This window comes from Sitophilus oryzae, unplaced genomic scaffold (assembly GCF_002938485.1).
Source record: "Sitophilus oryzae breed Bouriz unplaced genomic scaffold, Soryzae_2.0 scaffold_1693_pilon_pilon, whole genome shotgun sequence".
Taxonomy (NCBI): Eukaryota; Metazoa; Arthropoda; class Insecta; order Coleoptera; family Curculionidae; genus Sitophilus; species Sitophilus oryzae.
The window spans coordinates 649,807-669,498 of NW_022146383.1; the positions used below are offsets into that span (position 1 = coordinate 649,807).

At 30.4% G+C, this 19,692-nt stretch overlaps 1 long non-coding RNA gene and 1 pseudogene across 1 annotated transcript; both read right to left on the minus strand.

Moving 5' to 3' along the window:
* Nucleotides 1-1,365: 1,365 nt before the first annotated feature.
* On the minus strand, nucleotides 1,366-2,897 carry LOC115881022 (annotated as a pseudogene).
* A 5,610-nt stretch (nucleotides 2,898-8,507) lies between these two features.
* On the minus strand, nucleotides 8,508-10,877 carry LOC115881052. Its single transcript, XR_004049973.1, has 2 exons — nucleotides 10,480-10,877; nucleotides 8,508-8,866 (listed from the first exon to the last, which is right to left on the minus strand). It is a non-coding gene; the product is annotated as an uncharacterized LOC115881052 (long non-coding RNA).
* Nucleotides 10,878-19,692: the final 8,815 nt, after the last annotated feature.

Below are 19,692 nucleotides of genomic sequence, written 5' to 3' on the forward strand. Positions count from 1 at the left end.
TTTAACCGTGCGAAATAACCGAAGCGTATGGACGCCTTTAGGCAATGTGCAATTTTTAAAAAGTATAAAAATAAATTGTACTAAAAAAACTTAAAATACTCGAAAACACATTCCAGGAATTTCTTTTATTTTTTGATAAAATATGTTGACGTTTGTTATTGTTATATTTATGTTTATACACATATTATTGATTAGGTTTATTTTATTTTAAAAAAGCAAGGTACCTACATATAATAGGAACGATATAAAAAAATATATTAAATTTTAACGTGCGTGATTTTGTAACATCGTAAAATGGGATTTTTGATATATCATATATGGAAAAAATTGAATGTTTTATGTGGAATTACTTGGAAACGATTTATACAGGGTGGTCAGTTTTTATAACAAGATAAAGGTTTATAGAAAAAGTTACTAGTTAATCTTATAGTTACAATTTTAAGTAAATTATTTATTTTAAAAATTGGACCACCCTGTATATATTAAACTATGATTATTAATTTAATTTTTAATCGTTATATCAAGGTATATATCAATATTTATCGAATGACGTTGTTCCTTTTAAAAAGGAATAACGATGTGATTTTAGTGAATCTCCGAAAGTGTTTTTATTTTTTTACGGAAATTTTAGCCAAAATACTATCTATTTTTAATTTAGGTTTTAGTGTTTAGTGTGTACTTATTTTATTGTTGTTTTTTTCGTTATTGGGAAAAAATAAAATTCATATTTAATCGAAATACGTGTAAAATATGTACGCTTTCTATAAGAGGGGTGTGTGCATTTTTTAATTTTGAACTGTATTTGGTCGTGTTCAGGCTATTTAAAAAAATGAAATATACACAGTTTAAAATCAGTTGATTCTGTGTGTTTTTTCTATGGGAGTGACTATACCTTTTTTCGTTAAAAGTAATACTGTATGATCGAAAAAACAGCGTCAGAGTGGCTTTTTTATTTCAATTTTTTTTATTATTCATTACCAGAAAAATGGATTTTATTACGTGAGTGAGAACGACTGACGTATGATGATACTATTTTACTGTGTTTTTCAATCGAATATTGAATTTTCTATTGTCAAAGGCTACTGTTACGCCTTTTTTTTTCAATCTAAAATCTGTTTTTCTAAATTTGTGCAAAACAAATTTAAAAAAAAACGCTAGTGGAAATGGCTGATGGGCGAGGAACTATTTTATTTTGTTCTTCAATTGAATATAGATTTTTTTATTGTCAAAGACTACTGTTACGCCATTTTTTTTTTTTCGATGGTTTTTGTAAAATTTGTGCAAAAGAGATAACAAAAAAAAAAGGAAAATTTTCAAAGAAACCATTTATTACATAAAATATAGTAACAATCAGCGTACGTTAATTTTTGTTTTTAGTTTCTTCTTTTTGTCACCTTTCTTCTCAAATAAACTTTTTTTGGAAACTTTAACATTTTCGCTCCTTTCTGTGAGTTTTCTTTCTTGATTTTCCTTTTGGGACCTTCGCTATTAGTAACATCACTTGTATTTTCTTCTTTAGTATCAGCTGGTGTTTGAAGTTTTCTTTTATTTTTTTGTTGTATTTCTTTTGGTGGTGTCGAATCCGTTTCAACAAGCTCAGTCTCTTTGTTATCTTTGTTTCCTGAAAAAGTAAAAAAAGCAAAGTTTCAGTAATACTTCAAGGATATCAACATTTGTAGTTAATTACACTTCATTTCACAAGCATTGTAGTCCATTCCAGGATTATATTTGAAAAAGACACAATATCAACTTGATGGAGTTGTTGAAAATTATTTTAGAGTTTCTCTAAAGTTTATTGAATTCTCTGTGAGATTATCAACATACCTGAATCTTTATGTTTGCTGTTTTTATGCCGTTTCAATATAACTTTTCCTCCAGGCCTAACAGTAACACTGGCATTGTATTGTGTAGTTAGCTCATCATTTACTGACTTGTATTCTTTTAGTTTTCTACTTGATAACGTTACAACTTTAATATCATTGGGATTTTCTAAAAAATAAATAATTTATACATAATACTTAAATAAATTAATGTTAAACAATACTTACTTAAAGATATATAGATAGGTATACTGGACCCTGTGTGCTTATAAACGTTTAAACTCTTAATATTATCTAAACCACCTGGGAAATGTTTTTCTAAAAACTCCACAGCACTGTAAACATTCTCTATTAACTCATTTGTTGGCATTTGGCTTCGACCTATTTGTATAGAGTTACTATCGCCATTTAAACCCATTTGAAAGAAGACTTTCTTCAAAGTACTTTCTATGTGTGACTGTAACTTAGGTATAACTAATTTTATAGCAGCTGGAAGTTTCCTTCTTTGGTAAAATATACTTCCACTTTTATGAACAACCTTTCCACTGATTTTACCATCCACCAAAAACGTCATATAAATCAACTACGATTCTTTAACTCAAATGTATCATAATCGGTTCTAAATTCATGAAAAGTCATAATTTTTCTAATTCCAGTCACATTTTTTGCTCTGAGTAACTCTTCATAGTGTGCTAAATGTTCTTCGTGGTCCTTGTTTTTCATTCCTTTAACATCAGGAACTATGAGGCAGATATCAGCTTCAGGTGGTAAGATGCAATGCTTTAGAGGTACTCGAAAGACTTATTTGACTTTACCTTTAGCTTTAGGAATCTTAAATGAGTTGATTTGAAGAAAAAGTGGTAGGTCTTCATTGTATAAGTTATTTTCAGTCTTTGGGTTGTTCTTTGCAAGCTTTATAACACCTTTTAGAGCATTTTCTATGTCAGTAACTTTAATATTAGGGTATTTCTCATCAACTTTTTCAGTAGTCTGCCTTTTTTCTCTTAATATAATCATTGTAATCTTTTTAGTGAAAAAATCAAAATACACGTTAAAATTGAAGTTAAAATAGTGGGGTTACTTTGTAATTCTTCTTCTTCCGAAAGAATAGGGCGTTATAAGTAAAACACTACCCTTGCCTGCCTAAATATTAGCCACGAAGATTTGTAAAAGAAGAATAGGCGATCGTAGCGCTAAATTAATCATGGTGGCGGTTTTTGTAACTATATTGTGAAGTGACGCCATCAGTCGCTAACAAAGAAGATTTCTGTAAAAACAGGGCGTGTCGTGACATCTAGCGAAGAATGGCAGTACCACGTATTTATAAATTACAGAAATCTGTTATTTGGATAGGGTTCTGTAAAAAATCGACTGCTTTGACATCTATCCGAAAATAGTTGTACTCCTAATTTTTAAAATTAATTAAATTGTAGAAATCTACTTTTATGAACTCCCAAAAAGTTTTTAATCAGACCCATCTATTATTTAAATTTTACACTTTTTGCAATTTTAACCAAAAAAAAAGCCGGCAAATTTTAGTTAGAAAAAATGATTTTATTGTGTATTATTTGTTCATAAATCATTCCTAAGGCTCTTCTCGATGTTCTTTAATAGTAAGTACCGTCACAAACTAAACTAGGTAGTCTGTGGCATTACTTACAGACAAGGCTTACAGGAAACAAGAAATTTAAAATTTAGAGTAAATTAAGAAAAGAATAATCATAAATATACCAATATCATATACATATATATCCATATACCAAGTACAGGATATTAAATACTGGTATTTCTACGAAATAAACCACCATTTCCCTTCTAAAGAATAAAAGATAAAACATAAAGATATATTTTTTTTTAGATTTTTAACACCCTGAAGATCAGACAGGGAGCACTTTAGATCCTATGTTTATATGAGCTTTTTTTTCTTAAAAATACATTAGCAATCATACCCTGTATTTTTTTAGACTATAATATGTAGAAAACATCCTGTTTACACATAGTGCTTGAAGCTTTCATCGAACAAATTTTGTATCAAAGAGGCAACAAATTCTTGTTTACTCTTGTGTTGTTTTGGGAGTTGGAAATTGTTAAAAATCTACAAAAACATAATTAGTAGGCCACAGAATCTTGTTAAATGGGTTTTTTATCGATTTCGAGGCAAAATTAGTGAAATAAAAGTAAATATCTTGTAGAAGTATATATTCTTGTTTTGGGGCTTGGAAATTGATAAAAACTACAAATACATTATTTGTACAGCACAGAATCATGTTAAATGAGGTTTTTTATTGATTTCATAGCAAAATTGGTGAAATAATAGCAAAAAATCTTGGCCATTACATTGACTAAGAAAATGTCTTATAGAAGTTATAAATAGGGGTATTACTACCTTGTTTTATAATTTATAGATGTAATAAGTCTCTATTTAACTAAATATTACATTATTTCGGAAAATATCGAACAACAAAGTTATATTAATTGAAGATTCTGAAGGCTACCGGACCGACACCATATTTTTGAATTTTATTTTAATTTATATGGGTTTATTAGGTCTGAAACTGCTTAATTAACTATATTTAATGATAATCTATAATCCCTTAGGTATTTTAAAGCTTCAAAAGCTTTTTTTAATGCAAAAATCTATTTTTTATGATATTAACAATTAGGGACATTGGGGTAATTAAAATGCGATATCTATGTGAATTTTGCTTTATTCGTTTATTGTTTGGTGTCATTTTATTCGGAAAACACGTAGCTACATTTCCCTGGTAGTAGTTTTGTGTTCAATGTAGCGTTATATTGCTAAATTTTCATTTAAACTTGAAATTTAGGTCATAAAATTACATAATTTTCCATGGGCAAAACAGAAGAAAATCGCGCGTTGGCGCTCCCTCTAGCGTCAAAAATCAGAAACCGAGCGCCAAAACTGAATATTATTGGTCGTTTCGGTCGATCTACGTCATTTCTGGACGGACCGTTGACGATAAAACATCTATGTCGGTTGCGTCTCCAGAATTTTTAGGAAAAAGTGCCTTTTCCTTGTATATTGTGCTCGGAAATCATGTGTAGTGCATAGCTGGACTCCTAGAGAGGGTAAGTTCGACCATTTTCCTACGAATTTCCGATATTTTTCGAAAAATCCGACCATCTAAACGCGGCCGGTAGAAGCGCAAGATCAACAAAAAAAGTCAAAGCCACCTTTATTTTGTTAAACTTTCCGTTTCTTTCTGTTTGCTTTTTTATACTTTCTGTTGCTATAAATAGATCTTTTTTATGGTTGTACCAAGTTGTACTGTATTAAAATAAATCATTTTCAGACTTAAATAGTTTGATGAATATAGTATTTTAGAAATAAAAACCTTATATAAGTGAATAACTTATAGGCATTCAATTTTCTGAAGAATATTTGTAATAGTAGTGCATTTGATATGGTTTTTCTAAAGATATTATATAATAGAAGAATACTTATGTAATAAAATCCTTTATAGAATAATCTAAATAGAGTTTAGGAACCTGTAAAACACAGAAAAATTACATCTGCCTGTATTTATATGTATAGTATAGAATAAGGTGATCTATTTGAAATTATGTATATAGAAAATTATATATGAACTATGTACCTAACTAAATGATATTTTGTCTTGTTTCAGATTATGCCAGAAATTATCCAGGGTTACGGATATCCAAGGACTACGCTGCCAGTGAAGAAGGAGATGACGAACAACACACCAACACAGCAACAGATCTTCAAGTCGTAAAGAAACCAGGCTGCCTTTGGATGGAATGGACCAAGGATCGGTATGGGTCTGGACACGTCATATAGCTCAGGTCGTACCTGAGCTCGGGCGCTGTATCCAGACGTGCTGCACTCCGGGAGTGAATGTGCGCCTTTACACATTTTGCTCGGTACAATCGCGGGTAGGGCCCAGCTGGACTCGAGTGATGGTAAGTACGACCATTTTCCTATGAATTTCCTGATATTTTTCGACAAATCGGACCCTCTTAAAGAGGCTGGCTTGAAAGCAATTCTATTGGCTGAATGTAACGTCATTTCTTTTCCGATTGGTCGAAATTTTATCGGGCAGTGTAAAAAGTTTTGCCTTTTTTTATAATTTCTGCTTGCTATAAAAAAATGTAATTTGTTGTGGATTGACAGTTTTCTAAATTTTATTTTTTTATCGTTGTACAGGATATCTATGTTTTAAAATAAATAATTTTTAGACTTAAGATACCTTGATGTATATATAGTATTTTAGAAATAAAAACCTTTATATAAGTGAATATATAAAAATCACTCACATTTGATATGGTTTTTCTTAAAGATATTATCCTTATTATATAATAGGGGAATACTTATGTATTACATTTTTTATAAAATAATCTAAATAAAGTTTAGAAAGCTGTAAAACACAGAATTGCATCTGCCTGTAGCTGCTTTAATTAGTGAAATATTTAATGAAGAATAACTAGTGAAATTTATATTGATAATCAGCTGATTTTTTTCTTGAAACTGATTTAAACCCTAAAAATTAAAATACTGGTTCCTTGTTTTTTAAGTTTGTGAAATATTTCTCTATAGTCTAATGTTATTAATTGTGCATTGATAAAATCATCAATGCACATCAATCATTTTATAAAAGCACTTGTTAGATGTATTAGATTAGATGTTGTTTCTTTTACAAAAGATGCATTTAAACAAAATAACATTTACAAAATTAATATAGGTAGTTTATTATTATTTTATAGTTTTTCTGAAGCTAGTAAATTTTGCTTGGTAATAAGGTAATTCATTAATTTTATTTATTTCTTGGAGACTATGTGCTTGGGGTGATAAACTATAATATCTTTTTGTTGCTTCTGGCAAGATTTTCAAATATTTTATTAACTTTTCGCCCACTACTAATCTCTACAGAAATATGTATATATTTTTATTTTCTTTTTTTTAATATTTGCGAAGAAATTTTTATACCTATAGATATACCTATAGTGTGAACCAAAATTATAATATTATTCACCCACTCTTTCTAAAACAGACACACTAAGATTTTCAAATATTTAATGATATTTTAGTATTTCTTCATCCATTACTAATTTCTACAGAAATATTTTTTACCTATATATTTTTGTTTTCTTTTTTGGACATTTGGTATAGAAATTTTTAAGAAAAACTATTAGCTGTTTTCAGTGATATAATTTCATTAGATTTTCCTAAAATAATGCTACTTTCCAGGCTACTTTATTGTAATTTTATTTTTATTATACAATTTCCTAATGACATCTACATAATATATTTTTTAAGTATTTTTTTATTAAATAGTTATTTAAATTTCTTGGTAACAATTTTTATTAGCATTCATAGGATCATTGGTATATAGGGTGAGCCAAAATCACAATATACATATATTATTCACTTCCTTTTTCAAAAACAGATCACACGAAGATTTTGAAATATTTTACTGGTGTTTTATTATTTTTTCGTATTCACTAATCTCTATAGAAATATGTGTATATTTATTGTTTTTTTTATAATATTTGTATTTTTGTATATACATTTTTAAGAAAAAATATTAGCTGATTACAATGAAAATTTCATAGGATTTTTTTAAACTAGTGCTACTTTATTGTAATTTAAATTTTTTTATACTACGTTTTTGGCTTACTTATATTTATTTTTGAAATTATTTTTAATTAAATAATTTTTTTAATTTCATGGTCAAAATTTTTTTTCGAACTCATAGGTGTATAGTCTCAACCAAAATTACAATATTAATCACCCACTTTTTCAAAAACAGCTCACACTAGGAAAAGTTAATTCTTTTATAGTCAAATCACATTTTTCTAAATTGAGAATAATTATTTGGTTGTATACAGGGGGTTCACGCAGCTACTTAACTTATAATATTTTACTATATTTTTTTTACAACCAATTTGTAAATACATATTTTTCTAATATATACAAGGTTGTTTACCACATACGGAGTATTGTAACCATAGACTTAGAATAAAATATAGACTGAGCATCTCATTCATAAATAGCTGGAAGATGCGGACAGACAACGTCTTGTTATTGTTGTGTTATTGTTTTTGGCTCTAACGAGTGCGACACGAGCGATAGATAGGCTGTCTCCGTCGTAACGGTCGTTTCCTGACGGCTCTGCCGCCCAACGCAACACTGTCTTTTGTTTCTTCAGTGCACCTGCACTCTCCGTATCATAGGCGGGTATTTTTTTTAATTTTTTTTTTAATTTTAATGAAGCTATAATTCAATTAAAAATATATCGTATTTAAACTTTTTTATATTATTAAGATTTAGGATAAAGAAAATAGTTTAATATAAAGCAAAGTTTAGGACTTAGAAAAAAAATACGTCTTAGAGTCTAAAAACGATAAAAATAATAAAGTACGTGTTATAGAAGAAATTTTAATAATCGAAATTATTTAATTTTTGAAATTGATGATAAATTATTAATTTAATAAAATATTAATTTTAGTCAAACATTTACAACTCTAATATTAATCAAAACAGGATCTATTCTATAGATATAATAGAACAGAAAGAGAAAAAACTTTATAATTGTTTAATTTTTTTTTCCGGTAAAAGTGATGTCTTATTATGTAAATTAGAAAAAACAGGAATCTGTTCCATTAAAGCAAGCTTTTAGGAAGTGAATAAAATGAAAACTACATTTATTTAACTCGTTACTGTCTTTATTATAGAGTAAGTATAATAATGGTAATGGTGACTATACTTTATTCAATGGAAATATGCACCAAATTCAAACAAATATAAAAGGCATGAGTATAAACAGTATTACTACAGTAATATTGAACATTGGTTCAAAAATATTACATTAATATAATACAATATTACTGTAGGTATTACTGTCAACGTGCAAGCTTGTTTGAAGCTTGATGTATTTGTATGCGCTTGGTACATCTTGGCGTTGGAAAATGTATAGAAAATTATTAAGAAAAACTAGTACGTAATGGGGGATATCTTGATATACAGAGTGGTCGGAATTGTATTCAGGAAACTTTGGCAGCATAATCTGCAAATAAAATCAGTAAAAAAAATAGTATAAATTTATGTCCTAAAATGCTTCGTTTCAGAGATACAGAGTGTAGAAATTTCATTTTTATTTCGCTTTTTTCCAAATAATTTATGAAGAATGTATTGATTAATTCGTTTCCAAATATCTTGAGAACTATACTTGTGGCGAGTGTCAACAAGAGACCTTATTAAGTAAAAAACGTTGGAAATGTAAATTTTTCTCAGTAGTTTTATATAGATACAGACAAAAAGTATTACTCTTCAAATAACTTAAAAAATATGTAGGTGGCGCCCCCTATTAGTAAAAGTCAAATTGACATCTAAATCTAATTTTTCATGTCAAAAAACTCCCAAACGCCAATTTTCGTCCAAATATTGACGTCACTTCAGAAATTATTTGGAAAAAAATCGAAATAAAAATGAAACTTCTACACCCTGTATCTCCGAAACGAAGCATTTTAAAAACTTACAAGTTCATTTTTTTAGAAAGCCAATGCAACATTTCTGAGTTTCAAATAAAGATAAAAAACAGTAAAACATATAATAATAATATGTAAATTATTTTCTTGGATACATACATATATGGCAAATAATAACAGATTGTTTTATTAAAGATTTACGTTTTGGTTAATTCTAAAACTATCTTCAGATTATATGTGATATTACTTAAGTGATATTACATTATAAAAGAAAAAATGAAAATTATACCTTATAATCGAAAAAAAACGGCGTCAGCGATGGCTATGAAATGAAGATCGCTGTCATTTTATATGTAAAATTATATGGAGTATGTATCGATGGTTTTTTCCAAGCCAACTGGACGCCGTTTTTTTCGATCATACGGTATTACAAATTAATAATAGATTAACAGTCGAGAAAAAAAAAGAAAAAACTCTAGGTAAGTACTGGATAAATTTTAAAATGGCATATTTATTTTATCTTTGTTTAATATAAAAAAAACGAAATATCTACCTGGTTTACATAACCCTGTATAATTTGTGAAATAATAATGGACAAAAATGCAAGCGGTAAGAAAAATATTTACAAAAAATATGTACTTGTTTACATTTCTGGACCATTGTTCGTCATTTTTGTTATCATAATGGTGACCCTATCATAAAAACGTAGTTATTTCTATACCTGATGTGAAACTATAGGGAAAAAGTAATGTTTGTAAAATATTTTAGTCTTGAAAAAAAATAAGGAATGTTTGGTATTTTAAAATGTTTGGTAGCTTGTAATTTTTTCGACTTTCTCGATTGTTTATAGTTTATAATAAGCCTTAAAAATTGTTGTTTCATAATGGAATATCATTCTGGAATTCCTGTATGTTATTTTAGATTCTAAGGATGGTTTTAGAATAAAAAGAAACACATTTTTCATAAAAAAAAGCATTAAATTAACCAATGCCCAAGAAAATAATGTGTCTACTTCTTATGTACTTAATAATGTATCTACTCGTTATATTAATAACGAGGTTAGTAAGAACCTTTACGTAAATGATAAATATAAAAAATACAGATTTTCCAGGGTTTATAATTTACTAAATTATTATCTAAATAAGCGCCTTTCTACAACGCCACTGACGCCAAAATAGTAAATTTGACTTACCTGTGGAATGTTGTTCCAGGACTTAAATAGTCCAATTTCTTACAAATTTGGCACTGACGAACCATGTTTTATAGTTTTTAAATAAAAAGTAATCAAAATAAACACTAAACCGACACTACACACTAAGAAAATCGAATCCAAAAAATACAAAATCAAAACATCCAATAAAAACAATAAAATAGCCATGGAGAAACTGTGACAACAAGGTTTTACGACACGTGCTTTACTCTACTATGGCTCTACTACGAGAGAATAAAGAATGAACAGGCGACCCGGCGATTGATGGGTGTTGCCAAATTGTAAAGAATTTGTCATTTTTAAATAGTCTCCGACTTATAATTTAGTAGTATAGGGACTATTTAATACATCTTTCTACTATTAAACACTACTTTATTAAAATACAGTTTTAATATCTTAATATATGTGTATAACAACAAAAAAAATATTAATAATATTTTAGACGTGACAACATAGGCTGGAGGCGAAAGACTCAGACGGCCGAGGTCAGCTGCACCCAGGAGTAAACATGTTTACAAAAATTAATATTGGACCGCGCTTAAATGTAAATAGTGTAGTCTATATTTTATTCTAAGTCTATGATTGTAACTAAATGATTAGATTTTTACAAATTGTAAGTTTTGAGTTCGTTGAAGGACTATTAGAGCTACAATTTAAAAATATTTTTACAAGATACAGAGTGTCCCAAATAAATAAAAAATATCAAAGTTGTATTTTTTTATACGGAACACCCTGTATATTATTACATTTTTAGTTTCTACGATTAAAATAAAGGTAAATTTGATTAAGGTTTATTACACTTAAACCTTACCGTTTTTGAAATATTTTCAATTTTGTGAAATTGCAGTAAAAATTTTAACGCTTCATTTCTCCAAGGGTATCAAAGTTTTTAATACCAAATATCTACCAAAGTTTAATTATGGATCAGTTATTGTGTTGCAACAATAAAAATAATACTATCTCATACAGAGTGTCTAAAAATTTATTTTAAATTATTTCTAGCTTTAAACGGCAATAACTTGTTTAATTTAAACGGAACACTCTGTATATTTTATGAGAATCAGATTCACAATTTAATTGTCTATCAAATTGTATTATACCACTTTTTATCTATCCCTTCAAGTTTTCGTAGAAAATGCATTTTCTTATAATTTAGACCTCATTTATTAATATACCCATGGAATATTGACATTTTGGATTGATTTTAAAGCAACAAATCTACAAAATGTACAGACTAGTAATATTATCGTTTTTAGCAAAATGATAATATTACTAGCCCATTTGTATGCAAAAAGAAAATTATTTAAATCTTTATAAAAGAGTATACCATTAATTAAATATACCATCATCATTTCCGCCCAAATACTAATTAATTACATACTTAATTATGTTCGTTAATAAATTATTCTAAATAAATGTGGATTTGAGTCAGAAGTCAATATAATAAGTTATGAAAATGAATGTTACTGTTGTTATAAATAAGCATTTGTCAAAAAATGAAATATCATTTTTAAGGTGTTAGTTTTTACCCCACTGTCTAATACACACACAAAATTCAGTTTTTTAGTATTTGGAGCAATTATTATTAATCAACGCAAACAGTCAATCTAACATATTAATTGGTCCTCTTTAACAAATATTTAAACAGTTTTTTTTTTATTTTTTAATGAAATCAACAAACTATATCGACAATATTAAAACCTGTACTCTTTAAAAATAATCTAAAATGTCAGTATTCCATGGGTATATTGATAAATGAGTTCTAAATTACAAGAAAATGCGTTTTTTACGGAAACTTACGGAGATAGGTAAAAAATGGTATAATACAATTTGATAGACAATTAAATTGTGTATCTGATTCTCATAAAATATACAGGATGTTCCATTTAAATTAAACAAGTTATTGCTGTTTAAAGCTAGTAATTAGTTAAAATAAAATTTTAGATACTCTGTATAAGGTAGTATAATTTTTATTATTGCAACACAATAACTGATCAATAAGTAAACTTCAGTAAATATTTACTATTAAAAACTTTGATACCCTTGGAGAAATGAAGCCTTAAAATTTTGACTGCCATTTCACAAAATTGAAAATATTTCAAACACGGTAAGGTTTAAGTGTAAAAAACCTTAATCAAATTTATCTTTATTTTAATCGTAGAAACTAAAAATGTAATAATATACAGGGTGTTCCATTTAAAAAAATACAACTTTGATATTTTTTATTTATTTGGGACACTCTGTATCTTGTAAAAATATTTTTAAATTGTAGCTCTAATAGTCCTTCAACGAACCCAAAACTTACAATTTGTAAAAATCTAATCGTTTAGCTACAATACTACGTGTCGTATGTGGTAAAGAACAACCCTATATATCAGTCAATTTGGAAACTTTTTTCTCTATAAACATTTTTTCTCTGTCACATAGAGTAGTTAAAAGTTAATAAGACCTACACTCTTTAACGCCCTGTATAACTGAGGTGTTTTATTGAAGCGCGAATATTCTGTATATTTATTTTACATTTTTAGTTTTACATATATGTATTTTTTATTTTAACTTTCAATAACTCCAATCGTTGATTATTACTCAAGATTATATATTATTAAAAACCAGAGGGTTGTTTGGGGTCTTTTTGTAAGTTTTTTTCTTTTTTTTCAGATCGCAATCGAATGGGGACACATAATTGTAATTACCAAACTACACTTACTCTTACCCATGCAGACGGCTCATGGAATGCTATCACGTGAAAATCCATCAACGCTCCCAGCTAGTAAGCGTGCGGTTTAATGTCTCTACTATCAGGCTCTAAAGACATGACCGCTGAGTTCGTGTTAGATTAATCCGTCGTTTTACCTAGTCTGGGTTCAATATCACAAGTGTCACTATTTTTCTCTAACGCAAATAAAACTCTATAAGAAATGTTTATAGACTTCCATGAAAACAGAGATTTTCATCTCTACATTTGAAAGTATAATTAAATTAAATTAATGTCACTTTAAAAGAATCTTTCACATGAAGTATCTAATAAATGCCAGTACTTTTTAGTGCTAGTATATTTTACTATAATAAATACGAGTACTTTTTAGTGCTCGTTTTTTTCAAATCGATAGACACAAAAAAAGCAGCGTTGCGGGGTGGTTGCGATGCAATCTGTGGGCTGTGGGGACTGTCGCGAGGGGCCAGTCTCGGAGGCCTGGGATTGTTTCGCCCTGGATTCGTTCGCATATTATTACAGCCCCGGTAACAGGCCGGGGTTCCCAGGTGCTCGTTGCGTTGTAGTCTGCCAGTGGGTATGTTATTCGACCGCTCCATTACCGGGCGTAAGCTTATAACATGCTATGCAGGCTATCCCATGGGGCCGGGTTGTTGTCCTAAACGTAAAGGGTGTCTGGGGAGTGGGGCTCAGCTCAATTAGAGGACTAGGAGGCTCGTAAAGGGGTGCAGTGGGTTGGGATCATCTGGCACTCTTGGACCGGAAAAGGCAGGAAAACGCTGGTCCTTGAGTGGTGGGAATGTGGCAGAAGACGTTACGTTAAATTGTCCGATCGGAACGTCATAAAACTATGTGGTTATTCTCAGCCTCCGATGTCGTACTAGCGCCTTGCTAGTTAACCACCAATATAAAGCTTTTACTAGTAGAAGTCTTTATATTTTTACTTTTCCTCTCGAAACTGGAAAAACGCAGGCATATAAACTTGTTTTCCGGGTTGCCTCGTTACTCGAAAAATACAAACCGTTGTCGAATGGTTTTTCTCGACGACACCGTCAAATTCTTAATCTGATTCTTTTTGAGCTGGGTCGCCCTGTAGCCCGGTGATTTTTGGTCTGGCCAGGGTTCCAAGGAACAAATGTCCTCAGGAATGGAGGATCAAGCTGGTATCGGAGGGTCGAGGCTTGGCCAAGATTCCGTAAAGGTTCGAATTGACTGGAACAACACCCGCCGTGCCTTTGGGTCTCTCCGGTGTTTTGGTCTGTCCATTTAAACGGTTTATGAAGGTTCTATTTGTTGGAGATATGACCGTTAAAACCTATTTTTTCTAAAATTCTAACGGCATATGTGCCAGGAAATCGGATCTTCAATAAACCACTCATTTTGCTAAGTATTATTGTAACAAAAATTCATGTTTTTTATTTTTATCAAGTCTCGGTAGTGCTGAATGGGTGAGTGCTAATGTAACGGAGGTACACATATCTTTTCTTATTTTTCTGTTTAGTGCTAGTCTGGTCTCTAACGTTGAATCGAGAGTGCTAAGGCAATGGAGATTCCAAGTCTTTCATTGTTCTAGTGTTTTCTTTTTAGCGTTGTTTGGGATTAGGTTCGCTCTAAAAATTCTAAAGAATATAATTTTTTACTTTCTGCAATTTTAAACTAACTTTAATCGCCCTATTCTAGTCTCTGTAATGTTGAATCGAGAGTGCTAAGGCAGTGGAGATTCCAAGTCTTTCACTGTTCTAGTGTTTTCTTTTTAGCGTTATTTGGGATTAGATTCTCGCTCATAAAAATTGAGCTCACCGCCTTTCTTATTTTAGCGTTTCCTGCTTAGTGTTATTTGAGACTATATTCTTTCTAAAAATTTATAACAATGCTATTCTAGTCTCAGTGATGTTGGATGGAGGGTGCTACGACAATAGAGGTTTACAGCCTTTCTTGTTTTAGGTCTTCTTTCTGGCGTCAATGGGATTATAATAGATTCTCTCTCTTAAAAACTAAAATAAAAAACATAATTTTTGTTTAAAATAATCTTTTTTACATGGTCTCTTGTGAATGGATGATACAATTACGATCGAAGAGTAACAGCCTTCTTGTTTTAGTATTCCCGTTCATGTATAAATTAAGTAAATTCATTCTCTGATTTAAACTGTTTTATTCTCTATATTTTTATATAATTTCAAATCAAACTTATAATAATTGTTATTTAGTTTACTGGTCTTTGAGATGAATGAATTGATAATGCTAAAGTAGTGCCGGTTCCAGTCTGGCGTTATTTTAGGGTTTTCTTTTCACTGTTGTAAGAGATTGGAATAAGGGACCATTTCTTTTTTAAATTTTGCTCTGCCCCATTAAATGTTTCTCTGCTCTATCGCTGTATCTAAACTATTTTGGACAACTCTATTTTTTCTAAAATAATTTTTCCTAATAATCTCATGTCAAAGCGATAGAGCTCTTTCAAAATATAAAATTTACCCTGCGATGGACAGCCAGCACTGAGGGGGAGGGACATATATTTCTGGACGTCTAATCGGAATGGTGGGATGGGCCGTAGTCCAGCATATTCAGCCTAGTGTCAGTGATTGTGAGGTAAGTCTGAACACACACCTGTCCAGTTCTTTTCCATAAATCTAATTCAGAAATATTTCTATCTTTCCAGAACTATGATCGTGTACGCAGCGCGTGTTATTTTGTGAATTTAGTCGGTCTGTGTTAGATGTCCTGCTACTAAAAAGTATTTTCAGGTTCTGTCGATCCTGATGACGCGTTAAATGGGATTCCCCAAGGACCGTCCGTAGTTCCTGAGGGACCAGGGGCGTCCTTCTGCCCCCGCAGTGTGACGACACTGCTTTTTACGCCGTGTGGCAGGAATCGCCAGTAAAAGAATGTGGAATGGAGGTGAGTTGAATTTATTTGGACTCTCTGGACTTGGCATGTTTACTGATCTTCTTTTTATCGTTGTTTCAGTATGCAGATGAAGAGGAAATGTAGAAGAACCATTTCTAAAGCATAGATATAACGGTCGCGTCGGTTCGTGGTTCTGGGGCTGTTCTAAGGCTTTTCACAGCATTTTAAGGTCACACTTTTTATTTGCGTTCATACTTTCTCTGATTCGAATCATATAATCGTTTGCATTTCTTGTCGTTTGTTAAAATCACAAGAAATAATATCTTTATTTTTTTCGAGGTGTCTATTTCTTAAAATAATTTAAATCTAATTTGACTTTTACTCTGTTATATTTAATTTTTTACCGAAAAACTTTTTTTTGTTCAAACTTTAATGGAATATGTGCCAGGAAATCGGATCTACAATGATCTCTTTTTTTCAAGTATTATTATAATAAGAATTATTGTTTTTTATATTTTTATCTAGTCTCGGTAGTGTTGAATCGAGAGTGCTAAGATAATTGAGGTTCACAGCCTTTCTTATTTTAGTGTTTTCTGTTTAGTGTTATTTGGGATTAGATTCTTTCTAAAATTCTAAAGGATATAATTTTTATTTCCTGTAATTTTAAACTAAATTTCCAACAGTTATCACTCTATTCCAGTCTCTGTAATAGTTTTCTGTAGGGCACTTCCATAGGATTAAATCTTTTTTTTTCTATCATCATTTTACTATTTTTTTAATTATTCTCCTAATTGCATTTACATTAAAAAATAACTTGTGAGGTATCATGTTTCTTAATAAACTTGTACGTTTATACCAAAACCATTCAAAATATTTTTAATTTTATTCATGTTTAATATAATAAAACCTAAATTTGATAATTTTAAAATAATGTATTTTGCACATCATTAATTGTATTTTCGAGTAAAGCAAATTCTCGTTGAAAATAAAATTAACTCATATTTTCCTCATTTATTATTATTCAATCTTTAGAGTTCTCTATACAGATTTATCTCGTTAAAGACACCTTAAATCTTTCTTGTTACCTATAGTAGTAAATCTATAATTTTTGTGGCCTTGAGATGTCCGATGTGCAAGGTCTCAGTCGTAGTACCTTCTTCACTAACTGTTGCCTTAAGGTACTCTTGTCCTTAAGGCTGTTCCTGAGGAGGCACGACGATTGGTGCAGGTCTGGAACGAAGATTTTCTGGAAAAGGACAGTAGGATGGAGAGCATGGAACGAGATAAAATTAGGTATGTTATAAGATTTATTTCTTTTTTTATTATTTTCAACTAGCGTATTTTTTCTGTTGTTTCAGGTTAGTGAGCGTATATTTTTTGTACAAGGGATGCACATCGTGGGGAGTGCTGTGCAAAAAACGTAAGTTTTTTTTAAAATTTTTGCTGGTTTATTTGGTTGTTCGTTTCTTTTCCCGGAGATGGCGTGAGCGCGGTCCTGCAGGAGCTAAAGTCACCTGTGGGGCCCCTCACAGAAGCGAAGCAGAGTGTGGAGTCGACCTCTACCGGGGCTAAAGTCCCCTGTATGAGCGTCCTCACAGAAGCACGTTGGGTTGAGCTCCGCAGGGGCTAACGTCCTCTGCGGAGTCTCCTCACAGAAGCAAAGAACATGCTTTCCTCTCGAAAGCAGCAGAGGTCCATTGGGTTGTTATGTCTATCGGTCTTTTTATTGGGTTGTTATATTTATTGGTTTTTCTTGAGAATGTATTTGATGTTCTTATAGCTCTGTTCATATTATCTAAGTCAAATTAAAATCTAGAAAATCTCTAACAGTTATTTTTATTTTCTTAAATTAAACATGTAGTTGTAGGTAATTTTCTTTACTTCTTAATTTTTTTAACTCACTTTTATTTAATTATTACTATTTTAGAGTAAACGCATGTCAATATCTAGCATTTCGATAACTAAATGTTTAATACAAAAATAGTCTAAATTTTCTAAAATTAATAAACTATTTTCAATTCAAGCTCAGATATAATTCTAGGTCCCAGAAAAGAGGAACCAAGTTTTTTAAGTTGTGTAGTAGAGATTTTTATGAGTTACTAGGTCACTATTAGTATTAGTATTTTCTGTAATTTTAAACAAAATTTAATAGAATAATCATCCTATTCTAGTCTCTGTAATGTTGAATCGAGGATGCTAAGATAATGTGGATTCCAAGTCTTTTATTGTTTTAGTGTTTTCTTTTTAACGTTATTTGGGATTAGATTCTCTCTGATTTAAACTATTTCAAAAAAAACTTTTATTAACTATAATTAATATCATTCTTCATATTATCTTAGTCAAATTGAAATATAGAGAATGTCTAACAGATTTTTTTATTTTCTTAAATTAAACGTGTAGGTGTAGGTGGTAACTCTCTATAACTTCCTAATTTTTTAACTCACTTTCTTTTACTTTTTACTACTTCAGAATAAATGCATGCCAATATCTAAGCATTTCAATAACTAAATTTTTGATACAAATAGTCTAAATGTTTTAAACTTATTTTTGTATTTTCAATTCAAGTTCCGGTATGATTCTATAGGGCCTAGAAAAAAGGAATCGAGTTTTTTAGTAGCGCAGTAGAAATTTTTAGGACTTTTTGAGGTCATCATTAGTTCAAGTTTATATTTTGGAGGTCCAAAACTTATCAGGGTCATATCTAAGTCTGGTTTATTTTCTTACATGAGTAGGTCTTGGCGCTCTACAAAGACTGATAGAGCCACTATGAACTTCCAGTTTGAGTCGACATTTTCAGATGATTTTTGTAGGGTTCTTGAGTCTTATAGGTTCGCGCTGGTTGAAGATATACTTTGTTTGACGCTCTATACAACAGTCCAGAGTCATGTCGGAGCCAAATTGAGGTCTACACAATCTCTATGTATATGGTAGTCTTTTTTTGTTACTATTTTTTACAGGTATTGGTATGAGTCTTAGAGGGAACCACAGCAGCCAGTTTGAGTCGATGCTTGCAGAATATTTTTGTGGGGTTCTTGTGTTTCATAGGTTCACATGGGTTGAAATTCTACTACTTTTGAAGCAAGAATGGGAATATGATAATCCATAAGTACGAGGCTTCCCAGGAACTACTGCAGCCTACTTGATTCAACGCCTTTAGAAGATTACTGTATGGTTCTTCTTGTATCTTATAAATTTACATTGATGAAACATCTACTTTGTTTGAAGCTGTATGCAACAGGTTAGAGAGTCATGTCGAACCCAAATTGAAGTCTACACACTTTCTATGTATATGATACTCTTTTGTTGTTCTTATTTTTTTACAGCAGTAGTTCAAAATGCTCTAGTACTATCAATCTTTGTATGAGTCTCCAAGAATCTCCAGCAGGGTTATTTTGAGTAGATATCTTTAAGGTTTTCTGACTGTCTTAAGGCTGTGTTTCAATTTTTTCAGTTCCAAGCTCTTCAGGGACTAACGTTCTCTGTATGAGCTGCACTGTAGGTATTGTGGATTGGTTGTTGCATATCCTTTTTTTCAGGGCGCTATATGTGGAACTTTTGGGAGGGTAGTGTTGAGTGCTGTGAAGATATCAGACAGATTTTGAGTGTGAAATAAGAAATATTGATTGTAAAAAATATAT